At 38.8% G+C, this 24,540-nt stretch overlaps 1 long non-coding RNA gene across 1 annotated transcript; it reads right to left on the bottom strand.

Moving 5' to 3' along the window:
* Positions 1-15,071: 15,071 nt before the first annotated feature.
* LOC115182023 (uncharacterized) lies at positions 15,072-16,440 on the bottom strand. Its single transcript, XR_003873597.1, has 2 exons — positions 16,404-16,440; positions 15,072-15,264 (listed from the first exon to the last, which is right to left on the bottom strand). It is a non-coding gene; the product is annotated as an uncharacterized LOC115182023 (long non-coding RNA).
* Positions 16,441-24,540: the final 8,100 nt, after the last annotated feature.

Here is a 24,540-nt window from a genome sequence, read left to right as displayed (position 1 = left end):
ACCTTATAGCTGTACTCAATGTGGGAAGAGTTTTACTCATTCAACCAGCCTGATATCACACCAGAGATCACACACAGGAGATAAACCATATAGCTGTGATGAATGTGGGAAGAGTTTTACTACGTCTAGCAAGCAGTCTGCACACCATAGAACACACACAGGAGAGAAACCTTATAGCTGTACTCAATGTGGGAAGAGTTTTACTCATTCAACCAGCCTGATATCACACCAGAGAACACACACAGGAGAGAAACCCTATAGCTGTGATGAATGTGCGAAGAGTTTTACTGGTTCTAGCAATCTGATTCGACACCAGAGAACACACAGAGGAGAGAAACCTTATAGCTGTGCTCAATGTGGGAAGAGTTTTTCTATGTCTAGCAAGCTGACTACACACCAGAGAACACACACAGGAGAGAAACCTTATAGCTGTACTCAATGCGGGAAGCGTTTTACTCAGTTAAGCAACCTGATATCACACCAGAGAACACACACAGGAGAGAAACCGTATAGCTGTAATCAATGTGGGAAGAGTTTTACTCAGTCAAACAGCCTGGTACAACACCAGAGAACACACACACACAAGAGAAACATCGTGATATTCTGATAAAAGATCTCTGATCAAATATTAGAAAATACATGCATGAAGGAGTTGTTTCATGATATCAATGAATTAATGTCACAGTGTAGAATGTTTTAACATTGTAGGAGTATTTTAATGATGTCACAATGTACAATAAACGTTTGTCCCCTGTTCTATTGATTTCAACATGATATGAATATTAGCCTCAGGGGGAAAATCCAGGCTCTGAATTGAACGAGTTACTACATTTACATTTACATTTTAGTCATTTAGCAGACGCTCTTATCCAGAGCGACTTACAGTAGTGAATTCATACATTTCATTTCATGCATTTTTTGTGTGTGTTTATGTGATTTAACAAAAAGTGACTAACAAAAAAAGAGTTATGTTACACTTACCACGTTGGTGACCCACTGGAATCAAAATGCAACACTTCAAAATGTAGCTAGAGGTTTTCTACAAATTGTCCTCTAACCAGGGATGTACACATTTTTCCCAGATTCCGTGTGGTTTTTGAGCTGTTAGTTTTAACAGGACGTGCAACCTCATCTCCCTCCTCTCGCACAAATGATTTTAGCATGATATTGATGAGTTATGACAAATAAGTTTTGCGTTCCTTTGTTAAGCGACCCCTACATTTAAATGCATCACTCCAAAATGTAGCTGACTGTCTTCTGCAGATTGTCCTCTAATCAGTGGGATAAAATATATCTCCCATTTCCATGTGTTTTTTTAGTTATGCTAGTTTCAACAGCACGTACAACCTGATTTCCCCCCTAATCGATATCAGTGATTTATTGCTACTTGTCAAAACAACAGTGTTTTTTGTTGTTGTGTCCATGGTGAGGACAATTTGGTTTGTAACTGTCTCAAGGTTGGATAGTCAAAAAGTTTTGTGTTTTGCGTTTAGCCAGTGCGTTGCCATGGATCTTATTTTGACTGCACGTTTTTCCGCATTGGAGATGAGTTTTGTTTGGGCTCGTTCCAAGGGGACGAGAGTTCTAGAAGCTAGTGAGTTTTAGGAAGACGAGAGTTCTAGAAGCTAGTGGGGAAAAGATATGTTTTTTTCTTGTTTTTAATTGTTGACAGCTAGTGGACGCCATGTTTATATTGGTGAAGGTGAAGCATTGTAGTTGATTATAATATGAAATGGATTTTTGCACGTATAGCTCGTTAGTACGTCTAGCCTCTTACATCTAGACGTTCCGCTAGCGGAACACCTGCTCCAATATCCAATGATGGGTGTGGCGCGAAATACAAAGTCCTCGATAATCCGAAAACTTCAATTTTTCAAACATGACTATTTTACAGCATTTTAAAGACAAGACTCTCCTTTATCTAACCACACTGTCCGACTTCAAAAAGGCTTTACAACGAAAGCAAAACATTAGATTATGTCAGCAGAGTACCCAGCCAGAAATAATCAGACACCCATTTTTCAAGCTAGCATATAATGTCACAAAAACCAAAACCACAGCTAAATGCAGCACTAACCTTTGATGATCTTCATCAGATGACACTCCTAGGACATTATGTTATACAATACATGCATGTTTTGTTCAATCAAGTTCATATTTATATCAAAAACCAGCTTTTTACATTAGCATGTGACGTTCAGAACTAGCATTCCCACCGAACACTTCCGGTGAATTTACAAAATTACTCACGATAAACGTTCACAAAAACATAACAATTATTTTAAGAATTATAGATACAGAACTCCTTTATGCAATCGCGGTGTCCGATTTTAAAATAGCTTTTCGGTGAAAGCACATTTTGCAATATTCTGAGTAGATAGCCCAGCCATCACAAGCTAGCTATTTTGACACCCACCAAGTTTGGTACTAACCAAACTCACATTTACTATAAGAAAAATTGGATTACCTTTGCTGTTCTTCGTCAGAATGCACTCCCAGGACTTCTACTTCAATAACAAATGTTGGTTTGGTTCCAAATAATCCATAGTTATATCCAAATAGTGGCGTTTTGATCGTGGGTTCAAGACACTATCCGAAGGGTAAAGAAGGGTGACCCGCCCGGCGCGTTTCGTGACAAAACATTTCAAAATATTCCATTACCGTACTTCGAAGCATGTCAAACGCTGTTTAAAATCAATTTTTATGCGATTTTTCTCGTAAAAAAGCGATAATATTCCGACCGGGAAACCCTGTTTTTCGTTCAAAGACGAAAAAATAAAAACATGGTGTCGGCTCGTGCACGCACCCCAGTCTCATTGTTCTCAGATCGACCACTATCCAAATGCGCTACTGTTTTTCAGCCATGTCCTGCAAAGTCATCATTCAAAGTTCTGGCGCCTTCTGAGAGCCAATGGGAGCGTTAGAAAATGTCACGTTATGCCAGAGATCCCCAGTTTTGGATAGAGATGATCAAGAAGGCCAAGAAATAGTCAGAGAGGGCGCTTCCTGTTTGGAATCTTCTCAGGTTTTGGCCTGCCAAATGAGTTCTGTTATACTCACAGACACCATTCAAACAGTTTTAGAAACTTTGGAGTGTTTTCTATCCAAAGCTAATAATTATATGCATATTCTAGTTTCTGGGCAGGAGTAGTAATCAGATTAAATCGGGTACGTTTTTTATCCGGCCGTGAAAATACTGCCCCCTATCCATAACAAGCTAGCTCGTTAGCACGTAGGACGCACTGATTGGTGTCACCTCATTAGTCAGTATGTGTTACACCTGTGTGCTGGCTTGTCCATCTCATTAGTGGGAACGTGTTTCACCTGAGCTGGTCCAGGTTCTATTTAAGAGTGTCTGGCCCAGTGCTTCAGTTGTCTTGATAGATGTGGAGAGTCAACACCTTTAGTTGCTCCACCTTTTTGGTTTGCTTCCTGTCTTTAAGTTTGGTGTGGGTTTTTCTTTTGTTTGCCTCTTCTTGGGAAGATTTAGTGGGTCTCATGGTGGGTGTCTTTTAGGTCTCAGTTGTTGTTACTAGTCAACTTTCAGTGGACATTGTGAGGGCAAAATTGCAAAATTGTTATTATACTTTTATTGCATCAAATGGTTGTTTTATGCAACAGAATAGAGGGTTCTTAGAACTATTGTGTCTGTGTTCTACTGAGGATGGGCCTCTGGGAGAAAACACTGACAGGAGATTTACAATGTCTTTTGGGTGATAAAACCTAAAGAGACTGCATTCCAGAGCATGAGTTAATGTTTATGTTCTATATGGTACCAGGGAGAGATGACCCCAGGGCCAGACCCTGGTCTCTACACAAAGAGTACTGTTTTTACAGCAGATACTGTCTGCTGAGAATTATAAGTAACTTTCATACAAATCTTAACCTTGTGACCCGTTCTATACATCTGTTGTTCATCATGTAGGTTGAAAGGGCCATAAAAGACCTTTGTACTTTTGTCCCGTGGGTCCACCAGCCATCATTATCGTAGAGCACTCAATTGATTCACTTTATATGTGTACGTTGTATTGACCTGCTCCCTTATAAGTGAACAAAGATTTAGTTTAAGAATAACTGACTTGTGTGATAAGTTTGTCTCAATTGATATTAAAGAAATTAACCACCACATTTGGGGATGTGAATCTTCACTAGGTGACGGCTCCTGACGACCTGGGTAAATGGTGCACCAGGGAGAATCCTTGAAAAAGCAAATGGAATGGTTGTCGTGAATACCTGAGAATTTCTTACGTTGTCTATGGATTCTGTGAATATATGACAATATGATGAATTGTATGTGTGTATAATGATTACTAGAGATTTGATAAAGTAATACTGGTAATATAATTAGATACAATTTAAACAACCCATATGTAGACGAACATAGGCTTTGAGTTGGTATCTTTAATAGATCATTTGATAAAAATGAGGTTTAAGCATTATTAAACAGTCTACAAAGTCTGGGCAGTTGTCTCAGAAACTGATGGGAGTGTGTCCACTTTAGGTTAAGTTACCCTAACGATGTAACTATAAAACGCTAATTGGATTTTCTCCGTCCAGGTACTACATTTGAAATAAACTGCCCTTAAGGCCTGGGGGGGTTGTTCCCAGTATGAGAGGAGTTGCTAGATTTATTGAATAAACCTTTCTCCATAAAGTTAGAGTGTACAAAGGTGGCTGACTAGCTGTTGATGTTGAAGAAGCGTCCCGTCCACTAGATTATACGTCACAGTGGCAGAATCACCTGAAAGACGCACATCGCCATCTGCTGACTGGAGTTGGTATCGCAGTTGACAAAATACTTCCAGACAAAAAGCTAAAAAGCGACTGCCCCTACAAACCAACGACTCCCTTTGAAAACGGGCGATGTGGTATCAGAAACATTTATTATAGTGTAAAAATGTACTACAAAGTGTAGCTAAATAGAATAACTTTGGTCATACCCAGTCAGCACGTGACGTCCAAGGACGTTGAATTATGGGCGAGATCAGGTCTGTCTGTTGTGGCCGCTATTTCGCCCTAAAATAGTTATCCCAAAATGGGCTGTGTATAACTATGTAAATGTCTCTCGGACAAGGTGACTTTTATCAATATACACTCTAACAAGTAAAGGTTCCTGGAGTATCCTTTAGGGGTTCTTCAAATTGAGACTGTGGGGGAACCCCTAAAAGTTATTTGAAGAACCTTTTGTGGGAACCCCTATAAGTTCTTTGAAGATCCCCTTATCATGCTTCCTCAAAGAACCTTTTGGGGTTCATTTCTTAACTCCCTGTCCACCCTCCCTCCATTATAAAAACATATTTTAATAATAACAATATTGACAATATTGATTTAAATAATTAATTGTTTATTTAGTGGTACCACAAATGTGACATGTCAGACCATAATAAATAATACATTTACTTTGTATAGTGCTTTTCATGACATTTACAAAAATACAAATAATGATGTACAATAAAAACAACATTAAAAATGAATCATAGGTAAACTAACAATATTGTAGACTTGATGCTAAATACAGATTTTTCAGCTTTAGTGTGTATATCGTATCCACTTAGTTATGTTAGGAAGTTCTCCATCTTTATGACCGGCCCTGGTAACTTCACCCCAACTTCTCTGATCCCCAGAACACAGTAACTTAACAACATAAGTGTTTTTCTGACATTTTGGGGAAATAAAAATACAGCCTTAGCAGAGCCCCAAGTCCCATGGGGACGTCCTCGAGGGCCTGGATGTTCTCCCCATCAAAGGCCAGCGGGATTTCACTGTCATGGTGAAATGGATTTCCACCGATGTGCAGTAAAGGAGTGAAGAGCGGTGAAAACAAAAGTAAGAAAAGATTAATAAACAAACACTTAACAAAGAACATAACAAATGTTCAGCTGTAGTTTTATATAAGCATGCACACATATGTTTATGAAGAAACAGATGATTGGTGTATAGGCATACCTTGTCATGGACATAAATGCCACTCGGGTCCTCATTGAAGAGGTAGGGTAAGAGCAGAATCACTGCTGTGGTCTCCAGTCCTAGTAAAGTAAAGCAATGATCTTACTACACTTGCTAATTTTATTACAAAATACATTAGAGAAAGGGAAGGAATAAGAGCAGATCCCTCTTCTGTATTGTCCTTCAGGGACTGTCAAAATAGCAGGATGATGTCCTCACCCCTGCCTCGCCTCTCTACCTCTGATAGTCCTTGAATTATCTTTTTGTCTATATCCATTCCATGGACTTGATTCATTTCTGAGAAGATCTGAAAAGATAATTTGCACACATTTGTATGCTAATAGATTTCAGTTTGTATTGGCTGCTATGTAGGTTAAATGTACACTTCAAATGCAGCTGTCCTACAACATATCTGTACCTTCTTCTTGATCCCAATTGCATTGTGTCCATGTTCTGTCCTATACAAATTTCAAAGGAAGAGAACATGTGTCAAAGAATTACAAGCATTAAAATATATTAAGTAAATCTTGAAAGATAAATGGCATCGACATACAATGGAATGTAAAATAGATGAACATATTGGAGAAAGCACTAGCCAATACAGTACTGCCATACAGTAACAGTACTGCCATACAGGCCTAATATCACATTTCAAGATATCTTTGTACACAAATTGTTCAATATTGTATCAGGCTAACTTGAAAGATTATACGCAACATTTTGCGTGGCAATACTGTGTTTGGATTCTGAAGGGCATTTATACAAAAGAGGTAGTCTAGACACTGTATTAATACCATTATGCATTTGAATCCCATCTACAGCTACCATCTAAGATATTAATTTCCCTCCACAAGGGGGCGGACATGTAACGTTTCCTAAATGGGATAGTATTGTCCATGTAACGTTTCCAAAATGGGATAGTATTGTACATGTAACGTTTCCTAAATGGGATAGTATTGTACATGTAACGTTTCCAAAATGGGGTAGTATTGTACATGTAACGTTTCCAAAATGGGATAGTATTGTACATGTAACGTTTCCTAAATGGGATAGTATTGTACATGTAACGTCTCCAAAATGGGATAGTATTGTACATGTAACATTTCCAAAATGGGATAGTATTGTACATGTAACGTTTCCAAAATGGGATAGTATTGTCCATGTAACGTTTCCAAAATGGGATAGTATTGTACATGTAACGTTTCCAAAATGGGATAGCATTGTACATGTAACGTTATGCCCCCTTGTGAGTTAATAGTATTGCATGCTGTAGCAGGCTATATAAAGAGGAAAACCTCCATTGACGATTCAGTTCGTTGTAACATCTCGTCTGGACAGGTCACCGTCCTTAGTTAGCTTCGTTAACAAACTAACTTAACTAACTAACTAACTAACTAACTAACTAACTAACGTTAGCTAGTTCATTATCACAAAAGCGAGAACTGCTCTAGATTGGAAACTTACGTTAATGAGTGTAAAGCCATGTTGGCTTTATGGAAACGATATACAATATATGGGAAAGAATATAGTTGAGGAAATAATCCAAACCTAGTTGTGCCTAGTTAGGACATAACGTTAGCTAGCTAGCTAACGGTACTGTACTGTAGCTCATACAACGCCGACGGTCAAACCCGGCTTTCTAATATTTACGTTCATTAACTATAGTAACGTTATGGAAGATATTCACAGAAAACCATCATTGTCTTCGTTATTCATTATTAGTATGTTATATTATTATACAAAATTATTTCGAGACATATTCAGAGCCAAACATCAACCCAACTGAACCTTTTTAACTGTTGTCGCATCCAAACTTGTCACCATCGTTTTCAGTTGTAATTGCGAAGTTCCCGGAAGAAGTCCAGCAACAACGGAGGTTCCTCGATGAACCTACCTTCTAACAAGTTCTTTGAAGAACCTTTTGGGGCTGTTTTTCATTGACCAAGAACCCTACGGTTCTTAGGGGATCTGAGAACAACTCCAGTTGAACCCTTCATTTTTAGAGTGTAGTCGGCTCTATTTACTCTCAGATTCAAACATGATGATTAGTATCAACGATCAAGTCAGCTGCTGCTGCTCCAATACAGTATGAGGTGAGACGGTGAACTGATGTTGAACTGGGCAGTCAGCTGCTGCTGCTCCAATACAGTATGAGGTGAGACGGTGAACTGATGTTGAACCGGGCAGTCAGCTGCTGCTGCTCCAATACAGTATGAGGTGAGACGGTGAACTGATGTTGAACCGGGCAGTCAGCTGCTGCTGCTCCAATACAGTATGAGGTGAGACGGTGAACTGATGTTGAACCGGGCAGTCAGCTGCTGCTGCTCCAATACAGTATGAGGTGAGACGGTGAACTGATGTTGAATCATAATGATTAAGTTAATAAAAATTAATTAGTGAAACTGTTAATTAGTGAATTAGTGAAAAAATAGTATATGTCATATTAAAAATATTACTCTATTGTTATCATATAGAAACATCATGGAATATTGTACATCATATTAAATATATTACTGTATTGTTATCATATAGAAACATCATGGAATATTGTACATCATATTAAATATATTACTCTATTGTTATCATATAGAAACATCATGGAATATTCTACATCATAGTAAATATATTACTCTATTGTTATCATATAGAAACATCATGGAATATTGTACATCATATTAGCATCAACATACATTATTGTTTCATTCAATTTCACATAAATAAGGATATTTCATATTTTCAAGTTCAGAAGTCAGAACCCATCACCTGCTATGTAAAAGAGACAGAAGAATGCACAATGGTCAATGCTATCCGGGATACTTGGGACATCCCTACACTAAACCCTAACGTTAACCCCTACCTTAACCATTTTAAATGTCAACTTCAACGGGCTAGGGACGTCCCAAGGATGTATCTCTACCTGAAAATACATGATCTAAGTGATTGATAGTTGGTATTCAGCAGTCATAAAGCCTTATTTACTTTAATGAACTACTAAAATAGTGATTTTGTCAGACAGCAGCTCTACACTTTATTGACTGACTGATCCATTCATCCTTCCATCCCTCCTCAGCCTTCCTCTCCTCTGAAGACCCAGTGAGGGTGGAGCTCAGTCAGAGAGCTGTTGAGGGACTGGTTAGGAAGAACACTTCTACAGCCATAGAGGTGAGAGGTCACACATGGTTTAGATGGTAAATATTTATGTCCCCTTAGCGGTTCATCACGTCAGCAAAATTGAATATGTTCCACCATCTGTTTATTTACATTAGTGCAAATTGTCCACTGATATTGGTGTAATTTCTCACCCCTTTTGGCTGTATGAAAGTTAATTTCCCCTCAGACACACATTTGTTCTTTGATATAATGAAGGTAATTTGTGTCAAATGTACTTTTCCACACTCATTCGCCCCATCTCTTTACATTGCTGATGCATATTCGGTGGCCTGACTCAAATTCAGAACACAATGCCCATCCTGGCAGATCTAAACCTAATGCAGCTCATTGTGACTTTAGTGCATCCAGACCTAATGCAGCTTGGAGTGATCAGAAGTCACATTTAGGTGCAGGTGTAACTGAGGCTGTAGATGCTCCATATCCATTACTTTGAGTGTTTTATATAATATGACTAAATGTGTTTATTTCTGTGTTGCAGGGGCAGTCAAGAAATGGAACAGCAAGGCCACAGAACATGACATAAGCAGAGCTGTGGGAGACCACCTCAAGCCCCTGGTAGAGCCGGGGGTGGTGTTTACCACTCCACCACGCCTTCAGCAGGCTGGAAAAGTGGGATTGATCTGGTTGAACCATTTGAATCCTTTGACATATTGATTTCAACAAATAAACTGGGTTGGTTGAAAAGTGATACTAAACGTACATACCATGCACTATTTTGACAGTGGAACATATGATTTTATACTGTTTTTCATACTAAGATGGACCAAGAGTCTGTTGATTAGTTGGTCATTGGGTTAATTTGTTTTACAATATGTTCAAATCAAATCAAGCTTTATTTATACAGCACATTTCAGACATGGATGCAACACAATGACTTCACAGGAATAAACAAATATTTACCACAACAAACAAGATCAACAACTGAAAGACTAGTGAGCATTCTAAGGAAATTCCATTGATTCAAATATTAACAATTGGATGCAACATCCAACCCAAAATATCAGCTTGTTTTACAACACTGTTTGTTGTTACGTTCCCCAGCAAGAAACCAGAAATGTCCCTTAATTACATTTTTTAAATTTTTTATTTAAAAATTCTAAAATGTTGCTCAAACAGACAAAGAGTCACTGACAACAACCACAATTGAATAGTAACAACAACTGGGACCTAAAAGACACCTACCATGAGACCCACTAAATCTGCCCAAGAAGAGGAAAACAAAAGAAAAACCCACACCAAACTGAAAGACAGAAAGCAAACCAAAAAGGTGGAGCAACTAAAGGTGTTGACTCTCCACATGTATCAAGACAACTGGAGCACTGGGCCAGACACTCTTAAATAGAACCTGGACCAGCTCAGGTGAAACACCTTCCCACTAACGAGATGGACAAGCCAGCACAGGTGTAACACATACTGACTAACGAGGTGACACCAATCAGTGCTAACGAGCTAGACGTGCTAACGAGCTACACGTGCTGACGAGCTACACGTGCTACACGTGCTAACGAGCTACACGTGCTAACGAGCTACACGTGCTAACGAGCTACACGTGATAACGAGCTACACTTGCTAAAGTCCAACCTCAAAACATAAATGGAAAAACCAAAGCCTGAAACATCTTCCCCCTTAGACAAATATATGCTATATTTTTGTTGGACAAGTTTGCTCACCACCAACAGAAAACAACTTCCATTTCTCATTATAATCAACTACAATGCTTCACCTTCACCAATATAAACATGGTGTCTACTGGCTGTCAACAATTAAAAACAAGAAAAAAAAACACATTTTCTAAATATATATTTTTCTACTTTTTCTATTTTTCTTATTTTTTTAAAAAACTCACTAGCTTCTAGAACTCACTAGCTTCTAGAACTCTCGTCTTCCTAAAACTCACTAGTTTCTTGAACTCCAATACGGAAAAACATTCAGTCAAAATAAATTGTGATCCATGATAACTCACTGGCTAAACACAAAACTATTTAACTACCCACCCTTGAGACAATCAGAAACCAAGTTGTCCTTAAAAAGGACATGTCTGATTTCAAGAGGAAACTCCTGCAATATCCGTAGTAACTTTCCTCCTCACTACAGAGCTTCTCTCTCTTCTCAGGGTTCACTAGATAGGCATGTTGTTGGATCGGGGCCCAGTCCCCAATGTCATGCTCTAGTACATTTGGTTTGACACATCTGAGAATGAACCCTGATATTCTAAAAGCATGGAAAGAATGTCAATATAATTGTATACAAAAATTGTCAGTTGTGATGCATTTAAATGTAGGGGTTGCTAAACAAAGGAACGCAACACTTATTTGTCAACTCATTGATATCATGTTGAAATCAATTGTGCGAGAGGAGGGAGATGAGGTTGCACGTCCTGTTAAAACTAACAGCTCCAAAACCACACAGAATCTGGGAATAATGTGTACATCACTGGTTAGAGGACAACTTGTAGAAAACAGCTAGCTACATTTTGAAGTGTTGCATTTTGATTCAAGTGGGTCACCAACGTGCTATACTTAACAACTCTTTCTTTGTCAGTCACTTTTTGTTAAATCTCATAAATACTACTCTTTCAATTCAGAGCCTGGATCTTTCCACTGAGGCTAATATCCATATCATGTTGAAATCAATAGAACAGGGGACAAACGTTTAGGGTTCTACATTGTGACATCATTAAAATACTCCTTCTACAATGTTAAAATATTCTACATTGTGACATCATTAAAATACTCCTTCTACAATGTTAAAACATTCTACATTGTGACATCATTAAAATACTCCTACTACAATGTTAAAACATTCTACATTATGACATTGTTTCATTGATATCATGAAACAAATCCTTCATGTATGTATTTTCTGATGTTTGATCAGAGATCTTTTATCAGAGTATCTCTTGTCACATTGATCACAGCTTTGAGGTTTCTCCCCTGTGTGTGTTCTCCGGTGTGAAGTCAGCTTGCTAGATGTATAAAAACTCTTCCCACATTGATCACAGCCATAAGATCTTTCTCCTGTGTGTGTCCTATGGTGTATATTTAGATAGCAAGACGTAGAAAATCTCTTCCCACATTGACTACAGCTATATGGTTTCTCTCCTGTGTGTGTTCTCTGGTGCAAAGTCAGATGGGTAGATGTAGTAAAACTCTTCCCACATTGATCACAGCCAAAAGGTTTCTCTCCAGTGTGAATTCTTTGATGTATTTTAAGGTCTACTGAAGAGATGAATCTCTTCCCACAGTCAGAGCAGCAGTGAGATTTCGCTCCTATGTGTATTCGCTGGTGTTTCTTGAGGAGTTCTGATCTGGTGAGACTCTTCTCTGCCTCGTCAGTATCATGATGTTGTTGAGGTACCCCAGAGGATCCACGATAGTCCCGTCTCTCTCCTGTGTGAACGACAAAGTCACTGTTTATTGAGGTAAAAGGTGATCCCCAGAGCATACCCATAAAGTTGTACAACAATTGACATCTGTTAAATGATTTGACAATTAAGACAGAAAAGTTAGCAACAAAAGTCATATTTTGTCTTGTTTTCACATTAGTAACTGGAAATATTAAAGATGTTGAAATCCTAAGCAGTGTGCCAGACGACTTTTGGTCTCCAATATAGGCTCCTTTCTGTGTTTGCTAAAATTGCGGCACGAGGTCAATGCGCACACAATTTGGTTGCAGAAACTCCTCCATGCTAAAGAGGAAACCACAAGTTATGGATGTAGTATATCTGGTAATGAGGAAACCACTAGTTATGGATGTAGTATATCTGGTAATGAGGAAACCACTAGTTATGGATGTAGTATATCTGGTAATGAGGAAACCACTAGTTATGGATGTAGTATATCTGCCTGGAGCAAAAATTGTGAGTGAAGATTTTAGTTTTCCACAAAGTATTCTGAATATTACAGCTCACTATCAGCACAAGATCAGGAGTGCTACTCAAGGAAACTCGCATTAAGCTCTGTGTCTATTCACTAATTCACCACCGTGGGGGAAAACTCAGGGGAGTTCTCATAGGCTGACAGTAAAAATAGCCTCCATTTCCAGGTTGCTTTTGAGTGCATTTCACCTTACTTTTGGAAAGGAATTGTAAGACTCGTTTGAATGTCCTGGTTAATATGTTTGTGTTATTTGTGTTACAAATCAACTGCTTTATACTTAAAAAACTCTTCAACCAGTGAAATGCTCTTTGGCTAGCTTTGCCATCAGCCTGACAATGAGTGTTTGTACACTAAGTGTTAAACAAATTGGCCCATAACTTCACCAAACAATAATACAGACCTCCTGTAGGACCCATAACATCACCTTTTATTTTTATTTTTTATTTCACCTTTAGTTAACCAGGTAGGCAAGTTGAGAACAAGTTCTCATTTACAATTGCGACCTGGCCAAGATAAAGCAAAGCAGTTCGACAACATACAAAAACACAGAGTTACACATGGAGTAAAACAACATACAATCAATGATGCAGTAGAAAAAAATAAGACTATATACAATGTGAGCAAATGATGTGAGATAATGGAGGTAAAGGCAAAAAAATGCCATGGTGGCAAAGTAAATAAAGTATGGCAAGAAAAACACTGGAATGGTAGATTTGTAGTTTGAAGAAAGTTAAAAGTTAAAATATAAATAATATGGTGCAAAGGAGCAAAATAAATAAAATAAATAAATACAGTAGGGGAAAAGGTAGTAGTTTGGGCTCAATTAAAGATGGGCTATGTACAGGTGCAGAGATCTGTGAGCTGCTCTGACAGCTGGTGCTTAAAGCTAGTGAGGGAGAGTGTTTCCAGTTTTAGAGATTTTTGTAACCTAACAACAACATAGACCTACTGTAGGACCCATAACTTCACCTAACAACATAGACCTAGGACTATAAATCATTTAATATTTTAGGTGAAACATGGAAACTAAAATGTCTTTGTCATAACCTGATCACCAGATAATTTTGTGAAAAATCCCACTAGGCTACTCTGTAATGGGTTGTCATTCTAAATGTCCTGAATAAAGGAACGTGACAGAATTGCGCATCACATTTAACAAACCAAACATTGAAATACCCTTATAGAAGGTAAAGTAAAAACCCAAACCTGTCCGTGCATCAATACTGGTATATAGTAAAATACGGTTTACCGCCCATCCCCAAGGCTAGGTTGAGTGTGGGCAGGCACCGTACACATCACACTCAGGCAGACAAGACGTTTGATCCGCCCAAAGACCCAATCCATCTCTACTATTAGTTCATGTTAGTAAACTATAAACAAACTGTATCCTTTCAGTTGAGCGTACTAGCACTACGCCTGTCTACCAATCCATCTATACTATTAGTTCATGTTAGTAAACTGTAAACAAACTGTATCCTTTCAGTTGAGCGTACTAGCACTACGCCTGTCTACCAATCCATCTCTACTATTAGTTCATGTTAGTAAACTGTAAACAAACTGTATCCTTTCAGTTGAGCGTACTAGCACTACGCCTGTCTACCAATCCATCTATACTATTAGTTCATGTTAGTAAACTATAAACAAACTGTATCCTTTCAGTTGAGCGTGCTAGCACTACGCCTGTCCACCAATCCATCTATACTATTAGTTCATGTTAGTAAACTATAAACAAACTGTATCCTTTCAGTTGAGCGTACTAGCACTACGCCTGTCTACCAGAAGTTGATGCTGTTGCTATGCAACCTCGCTACCAATCTATTCCTAGTATTTACTGAATATCTGTCTAGCAAGTTGTTAAGTTGTTTGTTCTCCCTTTGCACCACCTCCACCTTGCTATGAATAGAGTCTACAGCACCTTGCATCCCTTTGTACCACCTCCACCTTGCTATTAATAGAGTCTACAGTACCTTCCAGCTCCGTGTTCAACATCCATATCAGTAAACCTCTCCCCACTTGCCCTCTTACTAGGGGATGGTTTGGTTCCATCGCTGATACCTATTGGCCAACTTGGTTTTGTTTTGTTGATTGGGTTGGTTGGTTGTCCTTAACAACAATGATGCTGGAATCCTCTGAAACCAGCGACATGTTTCTTTGAGTTCGTAAGTATCTCTCGTCAATGAATCGTTCAAGCTCTTCAATGGATACTGAATCCTCCAGCGTGTTTACAGGGATAGTTAAACACTGCTCTCTGGTACTCAGACGAGATGCTCTGAAATCAGAGTAGATAAATTCACTCTATGAAAGCACCTGAATGTCCATTGAGAAAGCACTACGACTATACCATTTAGCAAAGCTAAGAATGACGGGAATAATCAAGTCAATAAACGTTGGGTAGTTAGTTAGATAGAATATAGTTCATATACTGGCAAGTGTGACGTATAAGTAGCCAACTAACGTTAGGTAGCTAGATAACATACCGGACCATACTGCTGTAATAACATGCTAACAAATTGTCAGCCAGAATAACATGTAAGGTAACTTATTTGAAAAGTCATTACTTTATTACATTGCTCAACATTTTCGTAACATTTGTCAAAATTAGTTAAAGCAAAGAATTTGTATCGGCTCTAGTTGGACTTCGGCTGAATATTTTCCTCCATTTTCTTCAAATCTGAAAAGCCATGCCCAGGTCGCAGTTGTAAATGAGAACTTGTTCTCAACTGGCCTACCTGGTTTATGAAGAATTGCATTATGGGCCCTAAAAGCACGGAAATAGTGGCCACTGCTCGTATACTTCGTGTTTTGGCGAATTTAGTACGACATCCAGGAACTTTTGGCTACTAACTACATCATACTATGACCAATAAGCACACTATATACTCAGTTAACATCACAAATAGTACGGTTAGTATGAGTATTCTAACACAGCTTAGGTCTCTGGGCTGCCATTTTGTTTCTGTTTAAATCCTTGATTTAAAAAAAGCCACACAACAATCTGTCAATCTGCAGTTGAAACAATAACAAAGCTGTAATTCCACCACTGTTTTGGTTATAAGATGATTATGGGGTTGGAGAAATGTAACTACTCTCAAATTCATAGACAGACCTATGGATGCAAGGACTGACCATCCATAATAGCAACATTATAGTTTTAACCATGTTGAGGCTATACAGTGTTGATTTACATTGTTTCTAAACATTGGAGTAAAAAAAGCTTATATTCTGATGGGGTACAACAGTTGAACTAAGCTCATGAGGCATGTGTTATATTCTTCAAGAATCAATGGCTATAAATTATTAATTTAAAAGTCACAATATGGATGTAGCTATTGCATATTTCCGCTTTAACACCAAACATCAGTTCAACAACTGCAGAGTTTGTGCCTCTGTATTTAAGACAGTACTTACTAGTGTTAATCAGGGAACGGTTTCTCAAAACCATCTTATGGCTAAGTTCACCGTTAGAACCACTGGACGCCTTAAGATGCGTTTGGGAAACCGGGACCAGATATCCAGTTTCCTCCTCTTCTTCCTCCTCCTTTATCGATGTGACAGTCATCTCCCCTTCCTCCTCTTTCACTCCATAAACTGCATCCTCCTCTTCTTGTACAGTAACATCCTCCTCCTCTTTCACTCTGAACGCGTCTTCCTCTTCTTTCACTGAAACGTCTTTCTCTTCTTCTTTCACGGTAACAGCCTCACCCTCCACTTGTTTTTGTATTGTAACATCTTTCTCTTCCTCCTCCTCTTTCACAAGAGCTTCTTTCTCCGTCCAGCAGACCTCCTCTTCTTTAACAGGAGGAGAGTAGCTTAGTGAACTCATGGTCGGGGATATTAGCTAGCTAGCATTAGCGACTAGCCTAGTTCTAAGCTAACTTAGCAAACCAGCTAGCTGATAAACAACGTAAATATATAATTAAATGGTCCAACAAGTACATACAACAGAAGTGTGTTTAATACACAGCGACTAATATACACCAAACCAGTGTACAGAGCGTGAATGTTGTAGCTATGTTTGCTAGAAAGCTACCGAGGTGTCTGACTAGCTGTTGTTGTTGAAGGAGCGTCCCGTCCACTAGATTATACGTCACACTGGCAGCATCGCCTGAACCTAAAAGACGCACATCGCCATCTGCTGACTGGAGGGCAACGCAGTTGAGGAACCAAACGTTTATTTTTCATTTATTTCATAAAAGTTTAATATTATATTAAGTCGTTCAAAGAGAAGCATGTGTTTATTGATTTGTGTTTAATGAGTGAGAATTTAAAACAAACTTTACACCCACTACATATTTGCGTTGAACCATACTTCTGACATGGATCATTTTGACCCCAGAGGCATATCTTTGATCATAGACAAAATGTGGTTTATTCAATTCTTCCAAATTTTCATGACTTTGTCAATCAACTTGTTCTTAAGAAATCTATATCATGGTTTAGTGTTTCTGTATCAATATGGACTTTTAACAAATTCAAATCCTTTGGAGTCATTTTGACTCCAGCCAAAAGCATCTTTGATAAATAGGATGTTTATTTCAAATCAAAATCACATTTTATTGGTCACATACACATGTTTATCAGATGTTATTGCGGGTGTAGTGAAATGCTTGTGTTTCTAGCTCCGACAGTGCAGTAATATCTAATAAGTAATATCTAACAATTTCACGACATATACCCAATACACACAAATCTAAGTATTTGAATCTAGGTTTCTCTGTAGACATGATCCATCCCACCAGAGGGTGGAGGGGCTCCTGTAACAGTGGTTTTAACCAGATAGACACCTGCAGACACACATTATAGTGCCTCCCATGTACTCTCCGAAGATTGGACTCTTCTATACCACGTATCACATGACTTTGTACAAAACTGCAAGGGGTATACAGTGCATTCATTAAGTATTCAGACCCCTTCACTTTTTAAACATTTAGTGACATTACAGCCTTATTCTAAAGTTGAATAATTTTATAATTGAATAATCAATACCCCATAATGACATCACAATAACCCATAATGAGAAAACAAAATCATTTTTTAAAAACATTTTTCCAAATGTATTTACTTAAGTATTCAGACCCTTTGCTATGAGACTCGAAATTGAGCTCAGATGCATCCTGATTCAATTGATCTTCCTTGAAATGTTTCTACAACTTGATTGGAGTCCACTTGTGGTAAATTCAATTGATTAGACATGATTAGGAAAGGCACACAACTGTCTATATAAGGTCCCACAGTTGACAGTGCATGTCAGAACAAAAACCGAGCCATGAGGTCAAAGGAATTGTCCATATTGCTCTGAGACAGGATTGTGTCGAGGCACAGATCTGGGGAAGGGTACCAAAAAATGTCTTAAGCATTGAAGGTCCCCAAGAACACAGTGGCCTCCATCATTCTTATATGGAAGAAGTTTGGAACCACCAAGACTTTTCCTAGAGCCGGCCGCCCGGCCAAACTGAGAAATCGTGGGAGAAGGGTCTTGGTCAGGGAGGTGAACAAGAACCCGATGTTCACTCTGACAGAGCTCCAGAGTTCCTCTGTGGAGATAGGAGAACCTTCCAGAAGGACAACCATCTCTGCAGCACTCCAGCAATTAGGCCTTAATGTAGCAATGATTAAATTGTCAACATTTATTTCAATGGACAATTCAGTGAACTGTTCTGTGAAAGGTGTTGGCTAGAGATGACATGCAGGAGCTTGCAGGGATTTGTAGTCTTGCATGTCGTCTACTTTGATGCTAATTAGCTTTTTCGAATCCGAGAGTAAAGAGACAAAAATATATTGATACAAGTATTTGTATTGATTATGGATCCCCATTAGTTCCTGCCAAGGCAGCAGCTAGTCTTCCTGGGGTTTATTATGGATCCCCATTAGTTCCTGCCAAGGCAGCAGCTAGTCTTCCTGGGGTTTATTATGGATCCCCATTAGTTCCTGCCAAGGCAGCAGCTACTCTTCCTGGGGTTTATTACGGATCCCCATTAGTTCCTGCCAAGGCAGCAGCTACTCTTCCTGGGGTTTATTATGGATACCCATTAGTTCCTGCCAAGGCAGCAGCTACTCTTCCTGGGGTTAATTATGGATCCCCATTAGTTCCTGCCAAGGCAGCAGCTACTCTTTCTGGGGTTTATTATGGATCCCCATTAGTTCCTGTCAAGGCAGCAGCTACTCTTCCAAGGGTTTATTATGGATCCCCATTAGTTCCTGTCAAGTAAGAAGTAAGGTCAGGGAGCGTGCCAGCCTGTCTGAACCGCCCCTTTCAAGCAAAAGGTATAAATGATGGGTTATGAATTAACAGGTATACATGATGGGTTATGAATTAACAGGTATAAATGATGGGTTATGAATTAACAGATATAAATGATGGGTTATGAATTAACAGGTATAAATGATGGGTTATGAATTAACAGGTATAAATGATGGGTTATGAATTAACAGGTATAAATGATGGGTTATGAATTAACAGGTATAAATGATGGGTTATAAATGATGGGTTATGAACTAACAGGTATAAATGATGGGTTATGAATTAACAGGTATAAATGATGGGTTATGAATTAACAGGTATAAATGATGGGTTATGAATTAACAGGTATAAATGATGGGTTATGAATTAACAGGTATAAATGATGGGTTATGAATTAACAGGTATAAATGATGGGATATGAATTAACAGGCATAAATGATGGGTTATGAATTAACAGGTATAAATGATGGGTTATGAATTAACAGGTATAAATGATGGGATATGAATTAACAGGTATAAATGATGGATTATGAATTAACAGGTATAAATGATGGGTTATGAACTAACAGGTATAAATGATGGGTTATGAATTAACAGGTATATATGATGGGTTATGAATTAACAGGTATAAATGATGGGATATGAATTAACAGGTATAAATGATGGGTTATGAACTAACAGGTATAAATGATGGGTTATGAATTAACAGGTATAAATGATGGGTTATGAACTAACAGGTATAAATGATGGGTTATGAACTAACAGGTATAAATGATGGTTTATGAACTAACAGGTATAAATGATGGTTTATGAACTAACAGGTATAAATGATGGGTTATGAACTAACAGGTATAAATGATGGGTTATGAATTAACAGGTATAAATGATGGGTTATGAACTAACAGGTATAAATGATGGGTTATGAATTAACAGGTATAAATGATGGGTTATGAACTAACAGGTATAAATGATGGGTTATGAACTAACAGGTATAAATGATGGGTTATGAACTAACAGGAATAAATGATGGGTTATGAATTAACAGGTATATATGATGGGTTATGAATTAACAGGTATAAATGATGGGTTATGAATTAACAGGTATAAATGATGGGTTATGAATTAACAGGTATAAATGATGGGTTATGAACTAACAGGTATAAATGATGGGTTATGAACTAACAGGTATAAATGATGGGTTATGAATTAACAGGTATAAATGATGGGTTATGAACTAACAGGTATAAATGATGGGTTATGAATTAACAGGTATAAATGATGGGTTATGAATTAACAGGTATAAATGATGGGTTATGAATTAACAGGTATAAATGATGGGTTATGAACTAACAGGTATAAATGATGGGTTATGAACTAACAGGTATAAATGATGGGTTATGAATTAACAGGTATAAATGATGGGTTATGAATTAACAGGTATATATGATGGGTTATGAATTAACAGGTATAAATGATGGGTTATGAATTAACAGGTATAAATGATGGGTTATGAACTAACAGGTATAAATGATGGGTTATGAACTAACAGGTATAAATGATGGGTTATGAATTACCACATCCCCTGCGAGCCCAGGCATTTCAATACCTTCAGGATTTCTTTAGGTCCATGTGCAATGTATATGGTTATCTCTGTCTCTCTCTCCATCTCTTCTTTAACAAGCAGCCATGTTGTTGTCATTCCACTAGGGACCTGTTTTCAGCATTTTAAGTCTCCAGTCAATAGCCGGTGCACTGGAATTATCCCTCTACACCCTTTACACATGTACTGCACTGGAATTATCCCTCTACACATGTACTGTACTGGGATTATCCCTCAACACCCTCTACACATGTACTGCACTGGAATTATCCCTCTACACATGTACTGCCCTGGAATTATCCCTCTACACCCTTTACACATGTACTGCACTGGAATTATCCCTCTACACATGTACTGCACTGGAATTATCCCTCTACACATGTACTGCACTGGAATTATCCCTCTACACATGTACTGTACTGGGATTATCCCTCAACACCCTCTACACATGTACTGCACTGGAATTATCCCTTTACACATGTACTGTACTGGGATTATCCCTCAACACCCTTTACACATGTACTGCACTGGAATTATCCCTCTACACATGTACTGTACTGGAATTATCCCTCTACACATGTACTGCACTGGAATTATCCCTCTACACATGTACTGTACTGGAATTATCCCTCTACACCCTTTACACATGTACTGTACTGGAATTATCCATCTACACATGTACTGCACTGGAATTATCCCTCTACACCCTTTACACATGTACTGCACTGGGATTATCCCTCTACACATGTACTGTACTGGGATTATCCCTCTACACATGTACTGTAGTGGAATTATCACATTGGCTGGCAGAAACGTACTGTTTTTTTTATTGGGCCATCAAAGCTGTCTCAGTGAGAGACTAGTTGATTATGGACTAACAGTTTAACAGCTTGAAGGACACAACTCATGTTATTCTGGTTAAACAGTGAGAGACCAGTTGATTAAGGAGTGGGGATTTTTTGACAATTAAGAAATAATGTGTCATGTTTTACTCGTACCTCAGCCAGCATTGTGAATGGTTAGGAAATAATATGTCATGTTTTACTCGTACCTCAGTCAGCATTGTGAATGGTTAGGAAATAATATGTCATGTTTTACTCGTACCTCAGCCAGCATTGTGAATGGTGTCTGAGGCGGTGACAGACCATGGCAGTAAATCTAATACTTAGGTGTTTTTAGTCATGCATGAAAGGTCTGGGGTGGTTCTGTGGTTATAAGTTACTGACCTTGGAATACATTTCTGGCCATGCTGGCAGGGTCGGAATCAAACCCAATGTCCACCTGGTACACTGACAGGGTCTGAATCAAACCCAATGTCCACCTGGTACACTGGCAGGGTCTGAATCAAACCCAATGTCCACCTGGTACACTGACAGGGTCTGAATCAAACCCAATGTCCACCTGGCACACTGGCAGGGTCTGAATCAAACCCAATGTCCAACTGGTACACTGACAGGGTCTGAATCAAACCCAATGTCCACCTGGCACCCTGACAGGGTCTGAATCAAACCCAATGCCCACCTGGCACACTGGCAGGGTCTGAATCAATCCCAATGTCCACCTGGTACACTGACAGGGTCTGAATCAAACCCAATGTCCACCTGGCACACTGGCAGGGTCTGAATCAAACCCAATGTCCAACTGGTACACTGACAGGGTCTGAATCAAACCCAATGTCCACCTGGCACCCTGACAGGGTCTGAATCAAACCCAATGTCCACCTGGCACACTGGCAGGGTCTGAATCAAACCCAATGTCCACCTGACACCCTGACAGGGTCTGAATCAAACCCAATGTCCACCTGGCACACTGGCAGGGTCTGAATCAATCCCAATGTCCACCTGGCACACTGGCAGGGTCTGAATCAAACCCAATGCCCAACTGGTACAGTGACAGGGTCTGAATCCAACCCAATGTCCACCTGGTACACTGGCAGGGTCTGAATCAAACCCAATGTCCACCTGGTACACTGACAGGGTCTGAATCAACCCAATATCCACCTGGTTCACTGACAGGGTCTGAATCAACCCAATGTTAAGGGGAGGGAAGATTGGTCAAGAGGGTGATGATTATTGTTGTTCTACTGCCTGATTGTTATGCAACAACACTGTTTACAAAAGCTTTGTTAAATCAGCACAACAGTTTTCAGCTGTGCTAATGGTTTTCTAATGATCAATTAACCTTTTAAAATGATAAACTTGGAATAGCTAACACAACGTGCCATTGGAACACAGGAGTGATGGTTGCTGATAATGGGCCTCTGTACACCTATGTAGATATTCCATAAAAAATAATTTGTTTCCAGCTACAATAGTCATTTACAACATTAACAATATCTACACTGTATTTCTGATCAATTTGATGTTATTTTAATGGACAAAAAACATGATTTTCTTTCAAAAACAAGGACATTTCTAAGTCACCCCAAACTTTTGTTACACAATGTAGGAGCAGTATAGACCTAGTCTGTTCATTATATACATCTACATGATGTATTGTTACACCATGTAGGAGCAGTATAGACCTAGTCTGTTCATTATATACATCTACATGATGTATTGTTACACCATGTAGGAGCAGTATAGACCTAGTCTGTTCATTATATACATCTACATGATGTATTGTTAAACCATGTAGGAGCAGTATAGACCTACAGTAGCTGGCTACTTATTTATATGTTGTTTGACTGAATGAAACTGCCTTAAATGTGCTGTAATAAACATTTTTTATTCTCACTAATCAACCAACACATTCAGGTCTTTGTATGTCTCAATATAATAGTATTATTTAATTAAATCCATGTAAAATAATCTTTGTCTGAATATAAAATGTGATCCTCAACTGCGTTTCCCTCCAGTCAGCAGACGGCGATGTGCGTCTTTCAGGCGATGCTGCAGCGTGACGTATAATCTAGTGGACGGTTCTTCATAAACAGCTCGTCAACCACCTCGGTAGCTTGCTAGCCAACATAGCCGAAAGATTCAAGCTATTTATACGCTTTCGGTCTATATTAGCTACTGTGTTTTAGACACACTTCTGTCGTATCTACTTGTTAACCTATTTAATTTAATATTACGTTATTGTTTATTAGTCAGCTATAGTAGCTGGCTGGTTAAGTTAGCATTAGCCTAGTCGCTAATGATAGCTAGCTAGCTAACATCCCCGAACATGAGCTCCCTAAACTACTCCCCTCCTGTTAAAGAAGAGGAGGTCTGCTGGACGGAGAAAGAAGCTCTGGGACTGAACATTGTCGTGAAAGAGGAGAAGGAAGAGGAGGATGTTACAGTAAAACAAGAAGTAGAGGGTGAGGCTGTTACAGTGAAAGAAGAAGAGGAAGACGTTTCAGTTAAACAAGAGGAAGAAGAGGATGATGCTGTGTTTGGAGTGAAGAAGGAAGGAGAGATTACTGTCACATTGAAAGATGAAGAGGAGGAGACAGGAGATCTGATTAACACCAGTAAGTACCGCCTTCAATTAGTTTTTAACTTTGGATATTCGGAGTTGGCTCGTCAATACCTCTTCAACGGAGGGCCCTGGGATGATGACTGATATGTCTAGAATCAGACGACGTAGAGAACAAGCTACCCCTTGTTTTCTCCGTTCCGTTTCCAAAAAGTGACTTAACATATATATTTGAGAAGGATCTATCTGCTGACCGCAGACTGGGGGCCACGGCATGTAGTGATTTTAATGTAGTGATGTTT

Source organism: Salmo trutta, unplaced genomic scaffold, assembly GCF_901001165.1.
Source record: "Salmo trutta unplaced genomic scaffold, fSalTru1.1, whole genome shotgun sequence".
Classification (NCBI taxonomy): domain Eukaryota; kingdom Metazoa; phylum Chordata; class Actinopteri; order Salmoniformes; family Salmonidae; genus Salmo; species Salmo trutta.
This window is presented reverse-complemented; position numbering and strand designations above follow the sequence as displayed.